The sequence below is a fragment of the Dioscorea cayenensis genome, chromosome 16 (genome assembly GCF_009730915.1).
Source record: "Dioscorea cayenensis subsp. rotundata cultivar TDr96_F1 chromosome 16, TDr96_F1_v2_PseudoChromosome.rev07_lg8_w22 25.fasta, whole genome shotgun sequence".
In the NCBI taxonomy this organism is placed as follows: domain Eukaryota; kingdom Viridiplantae; phylum Streptophyta; class Magnoliopsida; order Dioscoreales; family Dioscoreaceae; genus Dioscorea; species Dioscorea cayenensis.
Genome location: NC_052486.1, coordinates 5,581,669 through 5,594,943, shown reverse-complemented (window position 1 = coordinate 5,594,943; position 13,275 = coordinate 5,581,669).

Here is a 13,275-nt window from a genome sequence, read left to right as displayed (position 1 = left end):
TAATAAATCTCTAAGCATCAAAATATGGTACGATAAAAATATCTGGACAAATGGCATGATCTGAAGCATTAGATCATGATCTTCATAAAAACTATCGAACAAGGGAAATAAATCTCTAAAGGTGGCAAAGCTAAGTTGATAAGACCATCAAGCTATAAAACCTTATTATCATTTTTCAAATAAGGAAATCAAATTTAAATCCATATCTTTGGCTCCCAACCGCCATAACACTCAAAAAGCTTTTCTTCTCCTTCTTTTTCTTCTTTTTCTTGAATGATCCTTGACTTTGATTTAGGTATCAGAGAGTTTCCCCTAAATTCAACGCTTAACTAGCCTTATTATCTCTTTTCCTTTGTCCTTCACTGTAGGAATTTTGCATAGCATAGAGTTAAGAGAGGTGAGGACTTAACCGATAAGTGGTTAAGACCCATTGATATAAGTGGGTTTTTGGATTGTCTTTTTTAAAGCACAGAAGTGTTTTTTTTTATAAGTTAAGCACTTCTGAGTTTTAAAAAGCATGTTTGTTTGGGCTTTCGGACAGCAGCAAAAGCTGTGAAAAAAAGCTAAAATTCAGCTTTTTTCATAAGCTGTCACAGAGATGTTTTTTAGAATAAGCACTTCTGAGAAACTATTTTGAGATTGTCAAATTACTAAAGTAACCCTAACAAACAATCAATTTCCATAAATTCTTCTCTACAATGCCTGATTTCCATATTCGGGTTAATGACAACAGTAATAATTATTATATAATTAATATTATAATTATAATTATAACTGTAATTATATTTGTAATACATTAATAACTTAATGACAATGATAATAATAATTATTAAGTAATTAATATAATAATAATAATAATAATAATATAATTAATATTAATAAATAATAATAATTATTAAAATTATAATTGTAATTATAATTATAATTTCAGTAATTATTATTAACTTAATTTATTACAATTATAATTACTATTATATAATTATTTTAAAATTTTAATTTTAATTGTAATTATAATTATAATACATTAAGTTATTATTATTATCATAACAGAAGTCATTATCATTATTAATATCAATATATAATAGTAACTCAATGAAAAGTCAATAAATGCCCATTTTAGTAATTTATCATCTCCAAAAGTGCTTTTACAAATCTACATCCAAACAACTTCACATATATATAAGCACTTCTGCATTAATCTATTCAAACATAAAATACAGAAAAACACTTAATTTACTCTGAAAATCACTTTTTTAAAAAGTGCTTCTACAAAACTTTAAAAAAGATCTTCTATTAAAAGCCAATCCAAACAAGGCCTAAATCCTCAATAATCTCAAGAAAAGAATGGATTTTGTTTTAAACATATTAGCATTATTTGTGGGACATGCTAACAAGAAGCTATCAAACTATATCATCGTAAGGAGCAAAATAACTATAACCCTTTTCCACCAATGCCTTGCCTAAGGAAAGCACTTCACAATCTAATGGGACACTAAGATGCAAAAAGATCTATCGGGGTTAACACCTTGTGGGACTAAGGAAGATCAAACACAAAAATATTAGCTTCATAAGGAAAGGATTAAATCATTTACTCTAGGTCTTTGCATGTGGAGTAAAAAGTGTCCTGACCTCCTTAGTCCAAGCAAGGAGGAAAGATGAATTTCCTAGAAATGGGGAATGGGAAACCAACCAATCTCCTAAGACCCTAAATCAATAAATAGAGTATAAGTAAGAAACTAGGTGAAGTTTGTCAAACCAACATGTAGTATAAGACAATCTCATCCCTAAGTTGAAGCCTCTAAAATCTAATCTTTTTCATTAATGATTCCATTTGATGCTCCATTCCTAACAATAATGAACTTAGATATCATAAGAGTTCTTATTTATTTTTTTTTTTAGAGAAAAGAACTGCAACTAGTAGCTATTTATTAAAACAAAATGAAAGTACAAACAAAGAAATAAAAATAGCACACGACCAAACCAAAACACCAGAAAATAACAGCTAAACACAGAAACATCAACTAGAAATTAAAGCCAGCTTCATTAATAGCCTTCATGAGCCATCTTGGGCTTTCTAAACCTTTGTGAAACAAGGATATGGGATCGAATTAATTCCATGGAAAGCAATAGATCCAGCAAGACGATTCCAATTCCTTGAAATATGCGTGATACTGTAATTTCTTAAAGGCAAAAGTAATTGCCGAAGATCAGTGATAGCACCATGAGCCAGCCAATCAGTCATACAAGGTCCACCATCTAGAACCTTGGGTGATATCTGAAGAGTTGGTAAAAATCCTAGAAATGTTCAAGTTTTCCATCCGAGCACAATGAAATGCAATATTCAAAGCTTTAACTTCAGCATCCTGGTTGGAAAAATGCAGCACTTGGCAACAACCTGCAAGAACAATAATAAAATTAATAGCATCCAACAAATATAAAACCAGCCCCACCAATACCTGTGTCATTAGAGCCATCAGAGCCAATTGATGCAACATAAACACAATAAGTTCCAGTAGTCGGCTAGTTCATAATGTAAAACCGTCTACCCATCAGTACCATAGGCAGAGATCTATATTCCTTAACATGCTTTAAAACTTCATAAGGAATCCAAGTAATATTGGGATGTTGATCCCAAAAAGTTGATTGCATCGGACCTTCGAAATAAGGCATATAGCAGCAGCAATGATGTAGGCTTTAGAAATAGAGGACTTAGAATCTTGAAACTCAAGCTAATTACCATAAGAAATATGGTTTCATGAATAGTAAAGAATAACTAGAGAGATTAGCAATTCTGTACCAAAGTAATTGAGTCTTAGAATAGAAATTAAATATGTGCTTAGCCGATTCATTTTCCAACCCACAAAAAACACAAGGAGCAACAAGACTTAGGTTAATAGCATTGAGATAATCATAAGTTTTAATTCTCCCATGTAGCAGAAGCCAAACAAAAATTTAGCTCTGGGAGAAGCATGAATCCTCCAAAGATTTCTCCATCTAATCCAATGGTCGGTCTGAGAATGTATGCCACTGAAATGAGAATACACCGTAGTAGTAATATGGTTTTTATTAGTCAGAGAAAACCAGACCGAAAGGTTAGGAATATGAGGATCAATATTTCCATGACTGATGATAGGAGAATCAAAGTTATGCCCAAAAATATTAGACAGATCATTAAAGGCTCTAGTTACCATTGCAAAAATCAAAATCCATATTAAAAAAATTTAGCTTAAACGCAATCAGGATTTCAGAAAACCAGGGATCATAAAGAAAGGAAACAACCACTAGATTTAGAGATCACATCCACAGACAAGATCTGATTTCAATTGCAACCTTGCAAAAACCCCTATAAAACCAAGAAACATTGGCAAGAATATTGGAATGCCAAAGGTTCAACATACCATATTTAAAAATTAAAGGATCCACCCAGAAAATTTTCTTGCAATTCAAATAGTTTAAAACATTTTTGGCCATCAAAGAAATTTTCGTCTAAACGAAGATTCCTAATACCGACACCCCCATGAGCCTTTATCAAGCATAGTATCATGCCAATTAACAAGTGGGATGCCACTGCCATTGTCACAATTAGCCCAAAGGAGTTTCCTAGCACATCTAGAAATCTTATCAAGGATACAATTAGGGATAGGGTAAAGAGAGAGATAATAGACTGGCAAAGCCATAAGATTGCTATTGATTAAAATAACTTTCCCAGGCTTGGACAGCTTAGATCTCTGTCAACCAGTTGTAACACTATTCACTTTATCCACCATGGACTGAAAATAAGCCACCATCTTCTCCTTCATCATATCGGCTAGGGAGTGTCATCTATGAACTCTTATTGTCTTTTACTTTATATTCTTGCTTATACTTTTATGATGGCACACTAGATCCCCAAGGCTACCGGATATTGGTGAACCCTGTGGGCTTCATCATGTATTTTCTATGATTGTTGCTTAATTCTAATGCTTGGGTTGATGTATGATTTAATTCATTGTACTTCATGCTAAGAACTACTCAATGGAGAGATCCGTAGTTCTTTCTTGAGTATAAAAAAAACCTCCACCACCATTGACAATGAAGGAGATTCGGAGCTTCCAAGGCATCTTGGGTTTTATTAACATTTCATCAAGGAATTCTTGATGATTTCAAGACCAATGACTAAGCTCCTAGAAAAGGATACACCTTTTCATTTTGATAAAGGCTATCTGAAGTCCTTCCATTTGTTAAAAGAGAGATTGATTGATGCCTTGATTATGAGATCACCAAACTGGAATCTCCCATTTGAACTCATGTGTAATGCAAGTGACCTGGCAGTAGGGGTTGTTTTGCGTCAAAGGCATGATAAGTATTTCTATTTGATCTATTATGCAAGCAAGATGTTAAAATCCTGGCCAAGAAAATTATACCACTACAAAAAAGGAATTATTAGCCATTGTTTACGCTTTTGATAAATTCTGTTCATACCTCATGTTATTTAAAGTAGTGGTGTATACTGATCATGCTCCTTTGCATTATCTTCTGAAAAAGTTAGATACTAAGCCATGGCTAGTCCGATGGGTCTTTCTTCTACAGGAAATTGATTTGGAGATTAGGGATAAACTGTGATCCGAAAAAGGGTGCATTGAGTTCAGAGAAAGAAGTGAATGATGTATTTCCAGAAGAACATCTCTACCAAGTTCAAGGGCAAAAATTTCAAGACTCGGATAGCCCTGGTTTGCAGATGTTGCAAATTATTTAGTTGGTGGTAATATCCTAGCACAATTTTCGTACCAGCAACATAAGAAATTTCTTTCAGAAGGGAAACAATACATTTGGGAAGATCCTTTTTTGTATAAGATTTGTGCTGACCTGATGGTAAGACAGTGTGTCTCACATCTTGAAGGGTGGGAAATCTTACATCATTACCATTCAGGGGGTTGTCGTGGGGCATTTCAGTGTAAATCTGACAGTAGAGAAAGTTTTGGAAGCATAATTCTTCTGGCCATCAATGTCTCATGATGCCCAAAATTTTGTAGAAACTTGTGTCAGTTCTTAGCGAAGTGGAAATTTATCTAAATGGGATTAGATGAAGCAAAATCCCATTCAACAATGTGAAGTATCTAATGTTTGGGAGTATTGACTTCATGGGCCCTTTTCCAACCTCCAATGGGAATGAGTATGTTTTAGTGGCCGTTGACTACATGTCAAAGTGGGTGGAGGCTTAAGCACTGCCAACCAATGATGGCCCGAGTTATTGTGAAATTCTTTAAAAAATTATTTTCTCACTTCGGCATTCTTAGAGCAATCATTAGTGATCTTGGAGCACATTTTTGTAATGCTCAATTTGAAAAGGTGATGAAGAAATTTGGAGTGAATCGTTAAGTAGCCACTGCCCATGACAACGCCCCTTGCATGTGACCCACAAGTGCACGGGTTTGTCGAAGTAATAAATTCCCAGGTGAGTGGGGTATCGTATCCATAGGGAGTAGGGAATAAAAATACTTAAGTTGCTACTTAACCAAGCGAAGACAAAATAATGATTTTGTTGATAAAATGTAATTAAAGCAAGAATAAAAGAAACAAGAAAGAGAGAAGCACAAATAGATGAGAGGTAAGGCAATCGATAGAAGTGGGGTATTCGGATATTGTTCTACCTAGGACAATTACTTCAAGTGCAAAATCAAATATTATATCTCCTAATTGACGCTTAATGAGTCGTGGAAATCCTTAAACACACGGTCCCAAACCTAAGGACAACCGTGACTAACTCTATACTATGTCTCGGCGGAGAAATCAATCAATCTCAACACCTCACACTGTGTAGAGTTGCAAGATACTCTAGGGATTCCAAGTGATAAACCCTATTCCAATGTATAGATATAACCCTTTGGTCCAGGAGAAAGACCCCTAGTCGCAATTAAGCCCTAGGTGCTAAAGTCACTTCAACGCTTCACTCTGTTGCCTGTGCAACTAAGCCCCAGCGGAGGTCATCCCTTATCCCATTCACTCTACTATGACCGCAAAGAACTCCTAGAACATGGAGGTAGGACGAATCATATCGGAGGGGAAAGGGGACACTCCGCTACCTCTCGACTCACCTTCTCGATCCTCTCCAATCTTGCAACGTCTAACCCTCATGGTGTGTCACTCACTCACAAAGGTTACCAATGTAGACTCTCAACCCTAGTGTCACTCTAAGGGAGAAATCATGAAACAAGCATTCAAGATTGAAACCCAATTAAAGACATCAATTAAGGAAAATATAATAGAAGATTAATGAAATAAATACATCCCAGGGTTCACAAATCCAAGTACCCACTAGGGGTTTAGCTCTCCATGGAGCTAGTTATAATCAACAATGAAATAGAATGTTAAAACAAGTAATCCATAGAGAAAACACCCTCGGTATTCATGTCGATGGTCTTGTGGAGTAGCCTCGTCTTCTCCAAAGGTCAACTTGTCAAGCGTAGGGCACACCTCGCCGAATTAGTGTTGATGAAAGCTCCCCCAATAGCTATCTTCCAAGCGGAGCGCGGTGTTGGAGCCGTAGAACCTCCCAAAAAGCCTTGCCAATACCTCTCTAAACTCTAGCCGCACGCCTCTCAAAAGTTGGAGAAAAGATAGGAAAAAAGATCCTAAAATCGGGCTGAATAGCAGCTTTAAAAGGATTGAAAATCAGCCATCCACACGGGCGTGGGGAATTTCCACAGGCCCGTGTGGATTCTCTAGAAATCTCATTTTCAGTAGACCGTGAACAGTACTACTACAGTAAAATGCTATAGTGTTTTGTATAGCAACCTACTACAGTACCGGGCAGAAACACTCTGAATCCATGTTTTTCATCGAGGTAACATAAACAGGCACACGTTTACATCATAGATCAAGTCGCTTCTTCAATAAATGCTTCACTTTGTTGCTAGTATAACTAAGCCCCAGGTGTTAAAGTCACTTCAATGCTTTACTTTGTTGCTCGTGCAACTAAGCCCCAGGTGTTAAAGTCACTTTCAACGCTTCACTTTGTTGCTCGTGCAACTAAGCCCCAGCGGAGCTCATCCCTTAACCCTTCACTACTATTGTGACCACAAAAAACTCGTGAAACATGGAGGTAGGATAAATCACACTAGAGGAAAAGAGGACGCTCCGCTACTTCTCGACTCACCCTCTCGACCCTCTCCAATTTTGCTTTATCTAACCCTCATGGTGTGTCACTCACTCACAAAGATTACCAAGATGGACTCTCAACCCTAGTGTCACTCTAAGGGAGAAATCATTCAACAAGCATTCAATATTGGAACTCAATTAAAGACATCAATTAAAGAAAGCATAATAAAAGGTTAATGAAATAAATACATCCTAGGGTTCACAAATCCTATTACCCACTAGAGAGTTTAGCTCTCCATGGAGCAAAACCCAATCAATAATGAAATTGAAAGTACAAACATGTAATCCATAGGAAAACCCCCTCGGTATTCATGTCGATGGTCTTGTGGAGTAGCCTCATTCTCTTTAAAGGTCACCTTGTCAAGCCTAGAGCACACCTGGCCAGATCGATGCTGACAAAAAGCTCTCCCAATAACTATCTTCCAAGAGAAACACGGTGTTGAAGCCAAAGAACCACTCCAAAAGACTTGCCGAAACCTCTCTAAACCCTAGTCGTCAGCCTCCCAAAAGTTGGACAAAAGATAGAAGAAAGGATGAAAGATGGATCCCCAAATCGGTACAAGTCGCGGATTTATAAAGGGTTGGAATCAGGCATCCACATGGGTGTGCTGAATTTTCACATGCCCGTGTGGATTTCTGGAAATTTACTTTTATGCGGGCTGTGAATATTAACTGCTATAGTAAATTGTTATAGTGATTTGTCACATTACCCTACTACAGTACTCCACCAAAATACTCCTAAATCCACACTTTTCATCGAAATAATATAAACGGCCACACGTCTATGCCGTAGATCGCATCGCTTCTTCAATAAAAGGTCTCGTTGGTGAAGATCTTGCTATCATTGTACAAGTCAGGATACGCAAATGTGACTGCCTTTGTGTCCCTCCAAACCATTATAATCGCTTGAGCGCATGGAGATTGGCACACAATTCACGTATCTTTAATCGCAACTTGTGTCTTCACATTTGTATACTCCAAAACCTCATCAACAAAGTACAATCTTAATCAACTTTGGCTTCATTCTTTCATATTTGGCTTCACAACCCTTCATGCACGAAAGTTCACAAATACACATGCATTAGCGCTAAAACCTGATAAAAGTAATGCTTATTGTAAGAAAAGAATACTTCATATTAGTAATACACAAATACTTATCAAACTCCACCACACTTACGCTTTTGCTTGTCCTCGTCCTCAAGCAAAAATAAAACATTAAACTTTAGAAGAAGGAAATATTGAAAGTGCATGGCCTTAGGTTCACCAAAGCATACAAGGGAAGCATTTTACAAGTAAGGGAAATTTCAACAATAAATACGAAAAATCATTACTCTAGCTAAAAACTTGAATCAAAAAGGACAACAAACCCGAAATCGTATAAGTGTGTGAACTCACTCAAATCAACCCAAAGTATACTCCTCAAAGTTCTAAGCATAAGGGACTTATTTATATACAAAAAAAAGTAAAGAGGTGGTAGTAGCTTCACACATCCTCTAAGGTAGCCCTTTCCGAAGCGGCCGCTAAGGTGGCTTTCATACTTTCGAGGTGGTAGCTCTTTCTACCGGGGTAGTAGTTTTCACTCATCCTATGAGATAGCTCTTTCTCTCATTGGGGCATAACTAGTATCCGACTTATGAGAGTAGTTTCATACTTCATAGGTGGTAGCTCTTTCCACCACCCAATGCATAACTAAAACAAGTATTTTTCTCTTTTCATCATTTTTTTAATATTAGTATTTATTTTTTTTAAGCAAAATGAAACACAAGAAATAAAGCTACTAATTACCTTAAACACTTACTTGAGTTTCCAAAATAATTTAATGAGCGAGTAGTGCAACAAGTGTGAATCGGGCAAAACTTCCTAGAAATTCAAGTAAAAACTAAAGCATGAGAACATTTAATGTTAAAAATTCTCCTAAACTCAAGAATACAATCATTGCAACTAAGGTGAACCGCCATTGGCTACGTGAGCATGCACAATCAAAGCATAAGTATAGAACATGTGTAATGTGAACTCCCCCCACACTTAAGATGTATATTGCCTTCAATGTACACATGCAAGCACAATAAAAGATATAACAATCCATATATAGTGTGAGTGGGCAATTGAAACAATACTCCCCTAAAATCCTAGTGGTGCGTTTGATGGAGCTAAATTCCTTGGGAGTGGAGTTCCAACGAGTTATGAAGCATACACGGCTAAGTGTAAAAACACATTGGCCGTGCCCATGACTAGTTCTAAATTTTCATACTAATAAGACCATATGCACACAAGGGGTTCAGTGAAGCTCAACAAAAATAAAATAAACTCAAGTATATAAAAGATAGAGCAATAAAATACAACTCGAGATAAAAATAAAAGATAAACTCAGAAGGAAGATTCTTTCTGAGTGTACAAGTACAAAATGAAATGCAAAAGTAAAATATGAAAAATAAAAGAAAAGAAAAGACGTATCAATTGTCGGTGTCATGCTCTATCTGCTCTACTGCTGCTGGTGTGGGAGCGTAATCAAATGGTGCCAGTGAATCTGGTGATGATGATACTGGAGGAGCCTGAGGGCGTCCTCGGTCTTATGATGTAGGGTGAGGACGCGTCGCGCTCGAGTAACTGTTGTAAAATATCAAGGCGCCATCACCTCTGCATGCTGGGCGGCCTGTGTCACACGAACCTCGGTAATCTTGGTCCAAAGCACCCCACAGCGACCTCGAGCCTCTCAAAATGATCATAGGATCGAGAAGGAGAAAACATGCGTACTAGAGGCGGCTCCTGTGCTGCATGGGGTGCCTCAGCCTCTAGATGCTCGGGCTGAGGCTCGGGAACCTGTTGTGACCCCTCAGCTGCGTCACCTTTCACCCTGGGACTATCTCTGGGCAGGCGTATTCAGAACATATACTCCTGGCCAGTGTCTGCGCACCAATTCCATCAATTTCAATGTATCTAGGCCTAATGGTGAAGGAATAGTCATCTTCTCAGCCCACATATGGCATCCAGCAGATCCTTGCCCATGACGAGTCTGGTAATGTACGAGCCTGAAAATATGACACCAACTCTGATATACTGGCCCTGGTGGCGCAAATACTCGGCTAGTATGTGCTCCAAATGGATCGGCTGACGCTGCACCATGGAATATAAATATAGTAGCTCCTGCCGGCTAAGGACTCCAGTACTGTCACCATGGCCATTCACTAACCTGCTCAAAATGGCGTGAAGATAGTGGTTCGCAGGTCGAGAAAGGCACGTGGCCTTGAACACCCCTGACTCATTCTGTCCCTTATCGCATAAAGTGCTATATGCTAGCTTAGGAGTCAATGTCCCCGGGTAGTCAGTCTGAAGTCGCTCGTACTCCTCAGTGGCCATAAACGTCTCGTCATATAGGACCATTAGGATCAAAAACTGAGTGACGCTCATAACATAGTGATATCCAAATACTCGTAACTTTATGGTGTAAACACTATCGAATCTCGCATAGGCTCTGTCGAACTCAAATGATGACAGAACCTCAAGTATGAGTACACGAATGGCTGGCTCTCGAATTGATAGTAACTGTCTCCAACCACCCACTAAAACAAGATACTCAATCTTATCAGCTAACTCATCTCCCTGCTATATATCCCGCAATATGCTTGTGTCTAAAAAACCGAGATAGTACGAATTTAAATTTAATAACCGCTCAAATCAGACATGGTGCTCGGGAATAGCAAATCCCATAGTCTCCGGCTCAGGGGATGGCTCACGTGGACATTTTTTAGCATGCTTCTTGGGCCGAGGTGTGATATCTGCAAAAATTGAAAAAGAATCGATCAAAGAAGCTCACAAAGTAGTACTGTAGAAATCCACATGGTCGTGTGGAATTTCCACATGCCCGTGTGGATCCACGGGGCGTGTAAACCGCATGGCTGCATGCTAAAAATCCAAAAATACATCACCAAATCATTTAAAAACTCTTCCTAAACATACCCTGGCCATATAAACATAGAAACGAATCAACATTCACCATTTTAATCAATTAAAATCAAATGTGGCAAAGGAAAAGAGAGGAAAAAGATTTACCGATGAGATGAAGATGAAAATGTTGATATTGGCTGAAAAACTCAAGCAAAATCTCTCTAAGAAACAGTGTGAAGTTGGGAGAATGAATGCGTACAGTCTCTGAAGTTTGGGAGTGAGGTAATGAAGAAACGCAAAGAGATTTTAAAGAAAACCCATGCCTCTTGGAGTTCTGCACATCCACACGGGCGTGTGGAAATTACCCATGCTCATGTGACTCCATAGTAGAGCTTCACAGGGGCAGACACATGCCCATGTGTGCTCTTTGGGTAACAAGCTTTGCTTTTGAACGTAACCACATGGGCATGTGGAAATTTCCCACGCCCTTGTGCCTGACCCACAGGGGAACCCACATACCCCTGTGGCTTCTCTGTCCATCCAAGAAAATTCTCTAAGTGTTCCACACGCCCCTATGGAAATTCCACAGGCCTGTGTGGATCTTTCACAGGGTTACTCACAGGGGCACTGACACGCCCCCGTGTCTTCTTGGGATGTAGGATACCTCTCTAAAGAGATCCACATGGGCGTGTGAAATTTACCCACACCCGGGTGTTTGTCACAGGGTCAGACACAAGGGCAGACGCACGCCCTTGTGTCTTCTCATGATAAATCTCTAAGTCTCTATAGAGAAACACACGCCCATATGGAATTAACACAGGGGCATGTGACCATAACAAGGTCATTCACAGGGCCAAACACACGCCCCTGTGTCCTCTCGGGATGAGCTCTAAACGTAAACACACGCTCGTGTGTAAATTGCACACAGCCGTGTGCCTTCTCTACTAACTTAGAAAAATCTGTAGCTTCTGCAGAAAATTCCTGAACATGTATGCACACTTAGAGCCTATCTTATAATGCAACATTTACCAGAGAATCATGAAATACATGCTCAAATGACCAAGATACTCCGCCACACACATATATGTACACGATAACACCAAATAATCCACGAGAAAATCACAACAATAGCATGTAAACATTAAGACACCAACACTCAAGCCTTATTCATGAAAACACTAAACTAAGAACTAGAAAACAGTAAAGAACTTGGGTTGCCTCCCAAGAAGCGCTTGTTTAACGTCACGTAGCTTGACATACCTTGCTTTACCTCACGGGGGATCATAGATGAAGGTTTCCCTCTTACCCATGACTTCAAAACACGATGAACAAAGTATCTTGAAGGTAGAGGGGGAGTTATCGAGCTTGTTACCACATGAGGGTTCGTTACCCTCACTCCGTTCTTGCACATCCCCAATAGCCTTGGGGCGTTTCTTGTGGCGTCTCCTTGCTCACTTCATCTTTCAGAGCTTCTTTTTCATGATCCCCATAGTAGATGGTACCTTCTCCTCTAGACCAACCATCATCACATTTTTATTATCCACCTCTTGGTCTAGTGACCCCTTATACGGGTCTGGATTCAACATTTCCTGCACATATTCATCAATTAGTTGTCAAAAAAATAAAGAGTATCATCAAAGTTAAGAGAATATCACATGGCTTTGGTTAGGCGGTAGGTCAACCTGTCATTTCCAACCCTCAGTTGTCAACTCCCAGCCGTCCATGTCGATAAGTGCCTTGGAAGTGCGCAAGAATGGCCTCCCAAGTATCAAAGGAACATCTACATCCTCATCGACATCGAACACTATGAAGTCCATAGGAAATATGTTCTTGTCAACCTTGACAAGCACGTTTTCAATGATGCCCCTCGGATGTCTCACCTTTCGGTTCGGTAATTGTAATGTTATCTGAGTGGGCCTAGGCTCTCCCAATCCTAGCTTCTAAAAGAACGAGTATGGCATGTCGTTGATACTAGCCCCTGAATCTGCCAATGCCATCTCTTCACTTGTATTACCAATGTTGCACAGAATCATGAAGATTCCAGGGTCTTTCTTCTTGTTCGGCATATTCTTTTGTAACACCGCTAAACAAGAGACATCTAGGATTACCGATGCACTCTCCTCCAACTTCCTCTTATTGGTCAAGAGATCATCAAAAACTTCGCATACCGAGGCATTTGAGACAACGCCTCCACAAAAGGAATGTTGATCTGAAATTGCTTGAATAGACTTAAGAACATCTTGTATTGCTCAT